This window comes from Ambystoma mexicanum, chromosome 6p (assembly GCF_040938575.1).
Source record: "Ambystoma mexicanum isolate Mex_15411 chromosome 6p, UKY_AmexF1_1, whole genome shotgun sequence".
Classification (NCBI taxonomy): Eukaryota; Metazoa; Chordata; class Amphibia; order Caudata; family Ambystomatidae; genus Ambystoma; species Ambystoma mexicanum.
In genome coordinates this window covers 1,353,208,369-1,353,221,282 of record NC_090935.1, presented here as the reverse complement: position 1 = coordinate 1,353,221,282, position 12,914 = coordinate 1,353,208,369, and the positions used below count along the sequence as shown (strand labels likewise).

At 48.3% G+C, this 12,914-nt stretch overlaps 1 protein-coding gene across 1 annotated transcript in view; it reads left to right on the top strand.

The window, feature by feature from the left end:
* The window catches only part of SNAPC3 (small nuclear RNA activating complex polypeptide 3), a 382,446-nt gene that overhangs the window by 205,050 nt on the left and 164,482 nt on the right, over positions 1 to 12,914 (top strand). The window lies entirely within an intron of this gene.

Genomic DNA, 12,914 nt, shown 5'->3' with positions numbered 1-12,914 from the left:
CAGTTTCTTAAGTTTGGCACTGTACAGTGTCCAGTGTAACTAAGCCGGTTCAGTTAAACTTTGTCATTACGGCAACGCTCAACAATTCTGACCCGGAGGATCTATGTACTGTGAGAAACTTGAAGGTGTCTCCCTGAGCCGTCCCTGGGGATCTGTCATCCAGACAGCAAGGACACGGCCATTGCTATTGGATCCAGTTCCTCGGGGTGGACCAGTGAGGGAGGGTCACCTGGATAGGGGGTGCTCGGGGAGTGTGATGCGGTATCCCCCTTCTTATAACACCTTTTCCCCATCCTACCCCCGTAGGATACCCTAACACTCTACTCCCCGCCTTTTCCGAAAGAAGCCAGGTAAACACCAGAGACATCTACCTGACATGTCCCACCACAAGGGTCAGGTAAAGTCAGGCACTTTACCAATATCACACACTCCTGACAGCGCTTTCCCTACCCCACAGGGATAAAAGGTGGAGCACGAAAGCACAATACGAGCAAGGCAAACAGCACAACGACAGAGCTAACTCAGCACAGCAGTTCAAGAGCAGGAGAAAGACGGCGCAAACCAAGAGTGTGACGAGAGAAACAACCTTGCTCTATCCGAGCCATTCCCGTGAAACCTCTGCCGAAGGAATCTTAAGACCGCAAACAATAGCCAGAATGTGTTTCAGCAGTTGTCAACGATACACAGGTTCCTCCTCCGCTGACAACCAACCCAGGGAGAGGCGCCTGGCCCCATGGTCCTGGCCTTGACTCCAGAGACAAGAAAAGCCAAGCGGTTCATCACAGCTGGTGAGCCGATAAGAAACCGAACTGTGTTGAACGCAAGTAGCAAGCGGCTGATTAAAGAAAGTACAAAGAACTGTTGATACGCAAGAGAAAAGCCAGCATAGAAGAGTCTAGCACCACGTGGGTGTTCACTCGGGGAAACTGTGGGCGATTACCCTGTTGTTGAACTACCGTAACCAGAAGGCCTTGGGAGAAAAGTGAGAAGGGAGTCAAAGTGGTCAGGGGTCTAGTAAATTTCTCTGTATAGTCAAAAGCCCTGGACCAACAGATGATTGTGAAGCTAAGAGAAGCGAGTCCCGCATCGTAAAGTTGGCAAGAGTAAACCCGATCGAGGGAGGCTGATAAAAAGGGGGCGAAGTCTGAAGTCCCAATGAATAGTGTGTTGACAAGAGTGAACCAGGCAGAGGGATGTCCACAATGAACTGTTCAAACAAACATTAAGATTTGTGAATCAAATAGATTTCACAAAGAAGATTGTGTTAAAAGCCATAATGAACCCGGCGGAGGGAGGCTAACAATCGAGCTGGGTCTGAGCCCGGAAGAGAGGGATCCAGGGGTGAAAAGGCATCGCTCAAAGTGCAAGCAGAAAGGAACTTTTGTTTATTATTTTGTTGAAGACATGAGGTCCTCGTAGGCAAGAGACTTTTTGTAGAAAAGAGACTTAGCCACCGAAGACCCTGATAAGCTCAAAGCGGAACTGTTAGGTCGTGCTGGGAAAGCTCGAGCGTGTGCTGTGCTGTGCTCTAGAGTCCTACCTTGTCCCATGCGCAAAACGTGGGGAAGGGAGACCAGACTATGGCATCCAGACTTATTTGTGAACACTTCTTTCTTTCCTGTGAATCTTATCCCACACTCTGTTTGTATTTAGTTTAAGGATTGGCAATAGATTTTTCTTAGTATAGGCCCTTTTATTTGACAAGTCGCCACTAGGACTGCTTTATTATCTGATGGTCGTAATTTGCTCCAATCTTAGATTAGTCGTTCTTTCCAACCCGCTTATGCAGTTTAAAACACCCTTCAACTGTAATCACTTGTCTGTCTATGCTGTTGCCACCATGAGTTCCTTACAGTATCCCCTCACTACATAATACATGTGTCTCCAGCTCTCGAACAAATGGTTCTCCAGAATTGGATGCTGCATGATTGTAGAAGAGTACCTGCAGAGGATCTGCTCTTGTCCGTTGTAGCCACACCCCAATCTTAAAGCTCTCTAACAGGGGCGGGGAGGTCTGCATATCTTATTTTCTGTCGTCTTTCATGTCCCAATCTCCTGGAAAGACTGTGTCATCACTCTCTGAAACACACAAAAAAATGTGATGACTGCACACGCCACACCCCTGGTTATTATATATTGGCTGCCTATCAAACAACAAGCTATTATTGATCCTTCGTATAAAGACATAGTGATCGATATCTGATACACATAATCTTACAAAACACATGTTTTGATCTAATCTCGTGAGTCTCCCTCAGGGTTCTTTTCTAGAATTTGTTGGTAATGGTAGATAATCAACTAACGCAGTCTCCTTCGATTTGCTATTAATGTTCCAACAACTTGTGAAGATCCACACATACTTTAACCCCTTTAACTTGAAGCTACGAAAGATACAGTAGTGATATCAATGGTGACCGATTGCTTGCGAGCACCAATCTTCAGGGTTGTAATCCCTGATTATAATTTCTTTCGTGGATAAAATCTGGTCAATACTAGATTTGAAAAGTAGTAATTGCACTTGAAATTCCCTCCAGTTCTTAAAATCATTTAACTGTGGTTCTTAGGTCCATTCACCTTTCGGTTACACCGCAGAATTCCGCAAGGCAGCAACCTAGATTGTTCTTTGATAGTCAGCCAATATATAATAACCAGGGGTGTGGCGCGTGCAGTCACCACCTTTTGTGTGTTACTTGGTTACCATGGGCCTATGTCACTTTGACTAATGCCAGCCAGCGACCCACATTTGAATAACTATTTAAATTCAACGTTAAAAAGAACAGTATAGTAGGTAGCTCAATTAAGCATTAGGCCCCTTCATAGTAAAATTCATCACGCTCTGTATCGTGCATCTTTCTCTCTCAATCCCAATTTCTATAAGGAGCATTGCCATCAGATTCCCCAACTTCAGTGGAGGCTAAAGAACTTTGCTTTGGGGTTGGGGAGAGACATATTTATCTTATCCATGTGGCCTCCGCTCCCAATATTTGGGGACTCTGCCACTTAAAGGGACTTCATCACTAGCTGGCGCCATGTGACTGTCCCCTGTACTGTGACCATGATTAAGTGGGGTGACCAGGGGATCCTACCTATACCATCCATGGACTCATCTCCTAGCTTGAGGAAGCATCCGGCCCCCTTGGCCTCCCAACTAGTGCGAGGCAGGTGACATTGGCACAGCTCCTTTTAATTGTCATTTTGGCTCCTAAGAATACAGGGAACAGGAGGCTGTTGGTCTACCAGCAGTATGATTGTTATTGTGTCTCCTGCTCTTCTCCTACCCACTCGCTACACCTTTCCTTCCTTCTAATGGCTGCTCATCGCTTACTCATACTTCAGATGACAATCCATACCTCACTCGCTCTTTCCTGCTACACTTTAACAATGCGGGTCCAATGCTTGCAATACTTTCTTTCCCTCTTTCTAATCTAGGCTAATCTCCACCCCCCCCTGCCATAGCTAGCATGCACCATACTACCCCCTGTGACGAATTGCAGGGATTTGCCCCTTCTCTCGCATGCCCCCCTCCCCCGGTGAGGCTAGGGAGGTGAGCCCGCTCAGCAAACCGCTCCTTAGGGGTCGAGGCAAGTGGGACCTCACTGGAAGAGTATCCCCCACTGGGGACAAGGACTCCCGTTCTTATGAGGAACTTCCTAGTCCAATTACAATAGCTGCATACATGGGACTGCCTGTGAAAGTAAATAAAGTGGCATCTTTATCTTTGGTTGAAGGCAATGCAAAAAGAAATTCAACTATGCAAGAAAAGGAAGATATCTCTTTAACAAGAGATGCATATTTAACTGTGACAAGTAGGAGAGGAAGCCCCTGACATCATTATGCCTTGTGGAGGTGGAGCGAAAGCAAGCCACGGAGCCCGCGCCTTTCAGTGAGGCAGAGAACGCCAGTCCAAGACGCCGGAGGCGCAGTGTATTCAAATGTGAGGAGAGTATTGTGAGGAATGGAGAAATTAAATGAACCAACCGATGGTGGCGTGACCACAAGAGTAACGCGGTGGGCATGACGCCCGAAGAACGATACTGCTTCCAATCACCAGCTCATATGCAGAGGAACAGGAACCCATTGAGGACCAGAAAGGAGAGAGAAAGTAATCCCACACAGGAGCCGAGCCCCGCCGCCGTACCCAGCACTGAGAGAGGTACCAGGAGAAGCGGGAGGCCACCGGGACACCATTCTAGATCAGAAAAAACATTTCCCAGTCCTAAGGGCGAGGAAATAGACCTAAAATTGTGTAATTGGAGTTGTGTAAGAATAACAAATAACCTTGCTAAGTCCACAGGACCAGATATCGCGCAAGAAAGCAAGTAAGATGAGAAGTGAAAAACCTAGAAAAGAGGGGGTTAACCAACCCAGGTGGGGGAACTAACTGAGACTGGAAACAAGTTTCCTGGGAGGAGAGGAAGAAACAACCTTTCTTTCAAGTTCAAGTCTGGTTGCAGTCTAACTCAGACTCATGATGAGAAGCCGGATATAAAAGGCCTGGATGAGCAAACTAAGGCACTGTAAGACTGAGAAGTTATCACAATGGGTGTTTAAAGAGAGGCCAAGAGATGCCCAACTCCAGAAACGGTGGAAAGAAGGACTGGGAAGAATATATGTGATAATCACAGTGTGAGGAAATGTCTGAAAGGAAGATATTGTAAACATGGGACCACAGAAACCACGAAGCATAAGGGCAGCTTTGAAGAGCTACAAGAATTGATCTCAGTCTATCCAAGGGGATTATTTCAAGAAATATCTGTATCATAGAGAAAATGTTTAAATATAGAGACTGTCAAAGGAACTGAAGCGACCTGGTGAAGACAAGATATCCCCTTGGTCTATTTAAGCTAGTTTAATATAGTGGTAGGGTCAGATAGGGTTAGTTTGGATGGAGGACATGCTTACTTTGAGTTCCTGACTACTGACAAGCGTCTTTTAGTTTCTTTAGATAGGTAGGGCATTCCCTCTAGTAACAGGGAAAGCTAGGTCTTCTACATAGAGGTTTCATTAAATAATTTGTATTAGATGGCCACCAGGGATGGGCCTCCTAATCCTTCAGGTCTGCCGGGTCCTAAAGGGGTTCAGGAGGTAAGCACGGGCGGGGGTCCCACTGGACATTGGAATCTGCTGGGGACACTACCTGAGGAGCAAGCCAGAGGCAGGGAGCTTTGACAACACAGGAGAAGATGAAGCAGCCATAAACTGAAGGGGTGGGGGCCCCACTGGAGGGGTCTAGAAGTGGACTGAACATGAGGGGTGTTCCCGGGCCTCAACACCAGTGGTATGGGGGTGGCCCCGTAGAGGCAATTGGAGGTCCCCCCACAGGAGGCTCGTACTGCTGCGCCCGTCAAAGAGATCCATGTCCTGAGAAAGTCCCTGCAGCAATTTCAGTTTCCACTCTGGCAGGGGGAGGGCCAGCTTCCCAGGCATATACAATAGAGGGTGACCCAGCTGTGACGGAGTCAGACTTTGCGGCCCCCATGGAGGAAATTTGTGGCATCCGCTCGGCTCTGAATGGCAGGCTGGACAAAATGGATCAAAGACTGGTTACAGTGGAGGACAAGATACAGGAGTTGGAGTCCGACCAGACCTCTGTGGGCAGCATGGGGCTGCAGGTGGGTGTGCGGCTGTCAGAACTGGAAGAAAGGTAGGCCGAAACAGTGCTAAAAATTGATGATATTGAAAACATAGTGAGCCGAAACAACCTATGTTTTTTTTTTGGCCTCCAGGGAAGGAGGTGGTGACGTAAAGTGACATTAAGAGAGCTATACGAGAAGTCCTTTGCATCCTGTTCGGCGATGACCGTATGGATGAACCAGCGATCGACTGAAACCTCCGGGGAGATGGAAGGCCAGGGGGGGCCTCACTCAGTGCTGGCAAGGTTCCACTATGAGCAGTGGACGAGGCAAGGAATGGGGGTCCGATTGCCTTTGGTGAGGCCAGAGTGCTTATCTTCCAGGATTCATCGACTTTCACCCTGGCGAGGAGAAGGATGTGTGGTCCACCTACAAAGTGGTTTACGGAGAGAGGGGCAAGCTACAGATGGGGCTTCCCATTCTCCCTGAAATTTGAGTATGATGGCCAACCCTACAGACTGGCAACGGAGGCTAACATCCTCTGAGTTTCGGAGGACTTAATGGGGGACTCACGGCTCTGGGAGAGACCGCTGGAAGGGCCGCCCTGACCGCGACAGTCAGAAACAGGCGCAGGATCCAGGGCTCCCACAAATTGAAGAAACTCCCCCACAGAGGGATCCGCATGGCTCCCGAGAAGGCTTAGTGGAACCGGAGGGAAGAGTGTGGCCTGGATTATGGTCGCGTTCCTTGGAGGGGTGGGTGGAGGCAATGACTGTTGCAAAATTGTTGGTTGGGGGCTCAGGAGGGCTCAGTAAGAATAAGCGGTGGATTGAGAGAGTCCGGTTGACTCGGGACCTTTCGGTGATCCTATCCTGACCCGTCAAGGTGCTGGGGTCGGGGCTGGCTGCCCGGGAATGGGAGAGGGAGGAGGAGGAGGAGGAGGAGGAGGAGGAGGAGGAGGAGGAGGAGGAGGAGGAGGAGGAGGAGGAGAGTGGGGAGTGGGGGTTGGGCAGTTGAGGCCCATCCAAAGGGAGATTATCCAGTTAAAGGTTTTTTCAGTGGTTTGGGCGGACACAGAGGGACCAAAGCGGGCGCTATTTGTTCATCGCCTGGGTGAACGCATCTCTGAAGAGGAGGTGGTCCAGTCCATAAAAGGGTTGAAGTCCGGTACAGCCCCAGGTGTATTTGCCACAATTTTATAAGAGGTTTAGATCTATTCTGGCCCCATACATGGCCGGGTATTTAACGTGGTACTGTCGGGGGATCCCTTGCCGAGCTCCATGCTAGAAGTAGTAATTGTGACAATACATAAAGAGGGCCGGGACCCGGCAAAATGTGCCTCCTACCGTCCCATATCGCTGTTAAATAGTGACGTGAAGATCCTGCCTAGAATCTTTGGGGCGAGGCTGAAGGGACTCATGCCTTCCCTGGTTCATGGGGACCAAGTGGGTTTTATAAAGGGTAGTCAGGGCGCCGATAACATTCGGAAAGCAATAATTTTCTGTTCCAGACCCAAACCCAGGGGAGTGGCGCATGGCTTATGTCTGTGGAGTCCGATAAGGCGTTCCACAGAGTGGAATGGGCCTTTATGAAGGCGGAACTGCAGAAAATGGGCATTGGGCAGTGGTTTTTGAAGTGGGTAGAGGCAATGTACTCACAGCCGATGGCACGTGTGAGGGTGAAAGGTATCATGTCTGAGGTATTCCGCTTCATGCGGGGGACGAGGCAGCGTTACCCCCTCTCGCCACTGCTATACGCCTCACAATAGAGCCGCTGGCGATTGCTATCAGGGCCAACCAAAAGATCAAGGGCATTAGGTATGGGGAGGTGGAATTTAAACTCCCTTTTCACAGATGATATCTTGGTTTATCTCACCAAGGTGAGCTCCTCGCTACCAACATTTTCTAAACAAATAAAGAACTATGGGTACCTCTGGTGCCTGAAAGTCAATATGGACAAATCCACCATTATGCCCGTGGGTCCGAATGTCTGCTATTAGAAGACTGCATCCGGTACTCTGGCATGAGGGTCGAACATACCAGAAGCAAGTACCCGGGGTAATGCTAACGAGAGACCTCTAGGGCCTTGTGAAAGCAAACTTTGACTCAATATTACTTAAGATTAAGGAAGATCTCCAGAGATGGAGGCCCGTGACCTGGCCTGGCGTGATATGGGCGGATGGTATCTGTGAAAATGAACATCCTCCCCAGACTGCTCTACCTGTTTAGTGCCCTCCCGGTGAGACTCCCAGAAGCTTTCTTTGGCGAACTGAAGGGGGCACTATCTAGATTTATCTGTCACGATAAGAGACCGCAAGTGAAGTGGGTTACCCTGACGCTCCATGAGATCAGGAGGGTTTTGTATTTCTAGACCTGTATCTATATTATAAAGCAGCACAACTGAGAGTACCAGTGGAACACCCGAGGGAGAGCCTTAGGACATATTGTTCTTACTTGGAGGACTTGGAAATGCACCCGTTGAAGGTGAGGGACTACCTGTGGGGAATATAGGGCTATTCCGAGGGCAGCAAGGTGGCACCCTGCATTGGGAGTTTTGTGGGACTTGTGGAAGAGCAACAACCCAAATAGATCTCTCTCGACCTGGCCCTCACCTATGGCTTCGGTGTGGGCCCCCCGTTCCATCTGACGAGGCAGGGGATGAAGTGCGCCCAGCAGTGGTGGGATGGGGGATTGGAGAGGGTGGGTCAGCTGTTCGCGGAGGGTCGCTTTAGGGGTTATGAGGACATTCAGGAAGGGCAGGGTTGGGATAGGATCTCGATTTTTGAATCCTTAAGGTTGAAGGTACTGTTTACTGACCCGAAGTAGGATACCCGGCTCACCAGGGATCGTGACCAAGTTTGAGAAATGGCTAGACGGCACCACCACCCGGAAGGGCGCTCTCTCCAGCATATATAAGATGGTGCTCTCGACTCCTGATGTGGAGAGACGCACCTTTATGAGATGTTGGGTGATCTAGCGGGGGCCAAAATCACAGATGAGGACTGGGTCAGAATCCTTTGGGTGACATTCCACTGCAATCTATTCACCATCAAACATAACTTTAAGATACTGCAAGGGTGGCACAGGGATACACTGGAAATCTCAAGAATGTTTGCGGGTGCCTCCCCCATGTGACCCAAAGGTTGTGCCCTGGTGGGGTCCCTTGTCCACATGTGGTGGCAAAGTCCCAGAATTTGCATCTTCTGGTTGGAGCTCCTTACCTGGATCAAGGACCTTGTGGGGACCCAGCTGACCTCGACCCGCTCCAGATGGGAATGTAAACGGTGTAACATGATTGAAATGGAGAGGCTGACAGCCATTGTAAATGATTACAGGGAGTCCTTCTTGGAGGAATAGGGGCTGTTGCTGTCCAAGTTGAAGTGTGTTAGAGACTGACGGTGAAGCAGGGAAGGTGCAAATGTCTTTCGCTGTGATGTCCTGGTAGAGGGGTGCCAATCCAATACACTCTAATCCACTCAACGTAAAATTGAGTTCTGAACATCCATCCCTGAGAGGTTTTACGGCGGATTGAATGTTTGTTTCCTGAACACACTAAGAGATTGGGGGAGGAGGGGTAGAGGGAGTGGGTGGGGGGAGAGGGGACTACCTTTGTTGGAAATGGTTGTAAGAAATACTGTGTTGTCATTGATTTTCCAAATGCAAATAAAAACTAAATTAAAAAAAAGATAATAATTTGAATCATGCCTTCCGAGTGTCCGTCTCCTTCTTCGGACCCACTAGGCTCCCCAGTAACTTTGCCTTTCCTAGCTTAACAGCTAGGTCTTAATTGTGTAAGGCTTCTACCTGCTGCAGTCCTTTGTTTTGTGGCCACCACAATATCTGCAGCGGCTCCTGTTATAGTTCATATTTTACACTGGGTGATGGGTCCATGTGCCACCAACCGCACTGTGATGTAGAGTTCAAAGGAGGTGAAGGAAGCACTTCTCAGTACATTACCAGCCTTAGAAAAAGTTCCATATCGCTAAGCTCTAGGGTAACTGGAGCTGTGGGGAGTCAGGGCTCTGCAATGGATAGAGACAACAGAAGATGAAATGGCAGAGACCAGGTGAAAGACCCCAGGGCCCTGTGGCAATGAACCAACCGATGGGGATGAAAGGGTTGTTCAACCTGCCACTTGCCAGGAGAAGCAAGGCTGGAAAAACACCCCATTTATCCCCTAACCACTACCTTAGCCCCTGAATCCTATAACTGCTACTGTGAAAACACTTCTACCAATAGTCTTCCTAAACCTTTTTGAAGGTTGCCCACAAACCTCCACGACTCTTTTATGTTGTCCCATATATGTGAACCAGACCTTTGACCCATTTTTCCCTAAAAGGCATGAATGCAATTGGCTCTGCTTGGACATTGGCGGTTAGCAGAGGAAAGTACATTAGGACAAGCAAATGTACTCCAAGGACTGTATGCATGCCAGCATAAAAGGAAAAATAACATTGGCTCCTATCCTACATTTACAGGTAGTGAAAGGCGTGTCCAATGTCCACCACATGCCTCTCCATCTGCCATTTTATGCAGCAAGGTTGCAGCCTGCTTTGCCACGTATGTTGCAGCAATTCATGCTAATGTGTTTTCTAGATCTGTATGTAGTCTACAAACGCCACTTCTGTCAGAAGAACCTTCTCGCTACCCACATCAGATCCACCAAACACGTTCTCATGTTTTACTTTTGTCAGACCCACTTATTTATAGCTGCAACCATGGCTTCTGCACATGAGCTCTGTCCACCCACATTCTTCCAGAAACAGAGTCAAATTTTGTTTCATTTTCTTGTCCATTTTTAATACTGCCCTGATGACAAGCTGGATCCTTGTTGATTTCAACTGTGCAGCCTTAGGCCCACCTCTATTGGACCTTTTAAAAAAACCTTTCAACTCATTAGGCCAAGCAAGTTACCACCTTATCTCCAGCCTTCCTTTTCCTCCTAACATATTGGAGCAGCTATAACCAAACCTATCACAGCTTAAGTCAAGACTGAGCACTATCTTCAACCTCTGCAGGAAGATTTTTTCGCCCTGCCACGGTCATTGAGACCGTCAGTAGCTCTAATTTATAGAACGTGTTAGATGACCATGGTTTCAGTAACCTAATGGGCTTCTCTCTATGCATTTGATACCATGATCAGTTATGCTTTTTTTCCTGCCAAATGACCAGGTGCTCTGTGTTTTGGGGTTCCTCAGAGCAGATGTTAATGAAGTGTTCAGTCATGAGCAGATTCTAGTAGGTTAAGTCCCAATCAGTTTCTGATGGGAAATTGATGAGCAGGCAACTAGGCTACTGATTGTATCCAGGTGTTTCAAGTTCTATTCATTAATATTTGCTGAATGTGATTGTGGTCAAATTTGCTAGATAATTAGACAATAGAACTTCTTTGGATACACACCGTGGTTTAAGTTACTGCATTACATGTGCGATATATGTGAAGGCCCAGCACACAGGCAAACATGTTACACATCCTAGCAAAAGTACTGGCAATTATGCTGCATTCGCCATGTCGCATACTTAATTGTACAGTAACATTGTTTTTAATGGTTTTGTAGCACAATACTGCAAAGCAAGATACATATACATACTGTGACAAATCCTTAGATGCCGTCCCTTCTCCCATGGGGGAGGACCCTTCCCATGGGGCCAGGGCGGCGCGGCCACAGTCCAATAGTCCCCTTGGAGTTGGTGCATCATAGGAGGATCACATGGGGAGGGGAACCCCTTATGAGACAGGTGATGACATCTCAGGGAGAACGCAGTACCAACCCACCGCTTGCCCACCTCTCACCCTCTCACCCTGTGAAGAGTAACACAGGCCCACACACCTCAATATATCTCTGTCCAGTAGACTACGCCACCTTGCTGCCTTATATTGAGACGAGGAAGAGTAGGGGCTACCCATGTGAGACCCATCACAGAACTTGAACGAGGAAGAGCATTTGTGACCCAGTGTATAACATTCATAATGATACTGTGATGAAGAAGAGGCACTGAGTGCTGAAGAGCGTTTCGCAGAACCAACATGAGCAGACTGGTTATCATTATGCATTTTATACAAGTATAAAGACTGAGGAAGGACTCACAAGTTTGTCGAGCCCTCACTGGCCAACACAGGAGAACGTGGAAGAAGGCATACTGGGACGCCGAGACTGGAGTAAGCCGGTGCGAAGCAGATCTGCTGTGGACAGAAGAAGTTCTGTGCATTCCTGAGGTTCGGCGAGTGTGGGAAGCAGAAGCCATGCCAGCCGGAGAAAGCTTTGCAGCGTGCAGCCTCAGCAGACCAGAAGAAGAAACTGAGAGGCAAGGAAGGTCCCAAAGACCCCAGGGCCACCGCGCACTGTAAGAAAATGTATGCAGATGGAAGGGGAGGCGCCATGGCCGCAAGCAAGCGGTGTAGAGGCGGGAAGAAAGAGAGAAGCCCAGAAGCAAGGATCGGGGACCCTGATATAACCAAGAGAATATTTGCAGAGCGGAGCAGCATCCTCGTTGCTCTTCATAGTCACAGTACCTGGCTGGAGAGTACAACAGGTAGACACTGTATAGAGGACAGGAAGTGAGAGTCTGGGACCTACAATCATAGGAGCAACCCAGCACATTCTTATGCTCTTCATAGATCTAGTGCCTGCTAGGAAAGCAAACCAAGGCGGGCTGTATCTAAAAAGCTGGGAAGTAAGAGAAGCGCCAAACCTCTTCTTCACCACAGTACCTGGCAAGAAAGAGTGTCTGGTTGGACAACCGGGTTCTGGGACCTAAACTAATGAAGCAAAAGAAACCAGGGGGAGGAGTGGAGTCAACCCCTTTGGTGCTGTGAAACATTTTGAAGAAACCAGAGGGGGAGAGTCACCCTCTCTGGTGTTGTGGAACACTTGGAAGAATCCAGCGGGGAGGGAGTCATCCCCTTTGGCATTGTTGGACATTGAGAAACGGAGAAACCAGGGGAAGGTACCACTCCACCTGGCTCATTTAAAATAAACTTTAAAACCCTCTGTTCAGAACGAGAGGATCATTCTTCTGGACCCAGCGGAGACTTTACCCTCAGTTGTTTTCAAGTGTTAGGGAAGGAAGTAGGAGTTGACATGACAGTGGACTCCTATTATTTTGGACATTCTGACAGGTTTCTTAGTGTATTATCTGAGTCAGGGAAACTCCTCTTAGCCTTAGGGATAGGTAGGAGTTTCCCTTTTCATTTGGATACAATAAAGGTTTGTAACAATCACCATGCCACCCTTATGTCGATCTCTTACTTCTGCCCCCTTACAATGACAGTGAAAGCCACAAAGAACAAAGAACAGCGTCAGCGGTTTTGTCATGGTGGCGCGTCCTAACATTTCATGAT